Below are 2,497 nucleotides of genomic sequence, written 5' to 3'. Positions count from 1 at the left end.
CACATTAATCAATCCGCGAAGTGGGTGAGTGTTGACCGACCAGATAATTGGGAAGAAGACTAAAAGAAAAAATCTCGAAATTATTAACATGCCATCCTTGGTGGCCATCATCCCTATTTCATTAGGCTTCATTGCCCTCCATATCACATTGTGGTGCAATCGTATAATTTGTAAGCTCAAAATCCGCACCTCCTATGCAAATGGACGAGAAGTCTTCCCTCTCACTGTTGAGATATGTAGGGCATATTTTGGGCACATTCTGAGAAATGGCCAGCAAGACCGAGTGCATAGCCTGGTTTGCGGCCGAAAAAAGGCATAAAGGAATTTTTCCTCCTTCAGACGCAGCAAATGCACCACTTAATCCCGCTTCAGGCAATAGTTCTTTGCGATTGCCGCCTTTGCTTTCTTCACTTGAGTCGGCCATGATGAGTTGTAGTTCAGCAACTACCCAAAGACATCGCCTGGATTCCACTTTGTTTATAGCCAGCCACTTAATTTAAGCGTCCAATGATGTGTTAGTCCTGTTCGAGTAACAAACACACTTTATGCCAAGCAAATTAGATGTCGCTCAGCTCCGAACCATAGTACTCTCGTTGACCAAACCCCACATTTGCTGCTACAAGGTCTTATGAGGCATGATGCCTTGCCCCAGGGGAAAAGCTTTTCTGTTCTTCTTGGAAGCAGTTTCTTCTTACAGCCTAGACATGCGTAACAGTCATGGTACTCTGTATCCTCTCGAGATTTGCACAGCTGGCACAATTTAGGGAGAAAGACGGTCACATTTCGGTCAACTGCGAACACACAAACTAGAATCAAAGAAATACCGAAACATTCACCTTGCTTTTGACGCTGTGAACATATACTATATCGCTACCAATCAACCTAAAGAATGAAGAGAGCTGGCGTAGGTGCGCTTTAATGGATTGTTATGGAAGATAGAAGAATGAAGGTTTTGCTACCTTTCCGATAGATGGCATTGGTTAACTAACCGGCGAAGGGCATACTGCGGATCCACCCAAATGCACCTAAAAGGTCTAGAAATTTGATTTCTGGGTGTTATTATCCGAAGTATCACTACTCAGAGTTGCATCTTATCTCAATCGCCGGGTGCTACAAATGTGTCGGATCAAGGGGATGGAAAGTAAGAATCATGTGAGTGTTTTACATAAATCGATCACGTCGGCAAAGTCCATCTGGTGTGTTCACTTTTACCTGCTCGTCATCATTTATATTGTTAGTTTACATTCCGAATCGAGTTGCAGTCTTTAGAGCCATGCATAAATATGCCCATGACATGATCGCTTCCAAAATGACTGTCATCTCTAGCCCCACCGAAATGTCAGGTTAAGTAGCTATGCCATTAGCCGTTTTCATCGGCAAAGTGTGTCCTTGAGTAAATGCATGTTTTGTGGGATTTGGATAACTGGGAATGTTTATTCAGATTGAATTCTATTTAGACAGGGTAACACATGCAATAAAAGACAAATCTAATGTAGCTGAAAAATTGTAAAAACATCTCTGCGTGTTCTCTTTTTGATGGTCTTGTTCGATGAATTTCTCATGTTCATTTTCACTAAAAATTTTCTTACTAACGGCAGCAAAAGCCTTCTAAATTGCTGGTAAAGTATACTGCCTATGATCTGAGGAACCCTGATCCAATCAACTGCTACACCCTCTAGATTTTCCTTTGTAAATATCGCTGAGAAGTTTTTTTAGACTGATTAGGATGTAAGAGGCACCTCAAGCATATCGAAACCTTCTAAATTTTGTCATTATTTATGTATGTGGACGGGTTGCCAACACGAATGTCATCATTCTAGTCGATCATGAACGGCGCTCAAGGCAGCCGATCAATCTGAACCGGTCGCATCCTGAGCAACTACCGGAGTGACTTTCGTCAATAGCTGATCAATACTTGGCCTTGACCTATGTATATATATATATTGCTAGTAGCATAGATGGTCTTCAAACATTCCATGTAAACTTGTTTGTATTACTAATGCATGCAATTTATGCAAAAATTCCTCCTCCCATTGTTTATTGCATAAGCTTTGCCACAAAAAATCATGCTAACTAGCTTTAATGCCAAATTAGTTTAGTGGTCTTCCACTGACAAATGTACACTAAAGTCCAGACAAGAATGTCGCACACTTTAAGCGTACAGAGATGTTTGAGCTGTTTATTTTACGCCTTCCTTCAACAAGACGATCATGATTGAAACAGAAATAAAACACAAGTTGAGGTCTTCCATGCTGCATACAGGTGCTTTGCTAAGTGACAACTATTCACGACCATTTTTGAGTAAATTTAGCCCTTGTAACCCCGTTTACGTGCATTCAAATCCAACTGCCATGTGAACGGTGACAGCTAATCATTAAACGTGACACTTTTGCTTAAATCAGGGCACCGTTAGTGTTGCGAACTGGTAACTTGCCTGTAAACACGGTCACTACCAGTATCTTGACCGGAGTAATCGAAAGAAATGACCAAATGTTGC

Source organism: Echinococcus granulosus (genome assembly GCF_000524195.1).
Source record: "Echinococcus granulosus chromosome Unknown EG_S00421, whole genome shotgun sequence".
In the NCBI taxonomy this organism is placed as follows: Eukaryota; Metazoa; Platyhelminthes; class Cestoda; order Cyclophyllidea; family Taeniidae; genus Echinococcus; species Echinococcus granulosus.
This window is presented reverse-complemented; position numbering follows the sequence as displayed.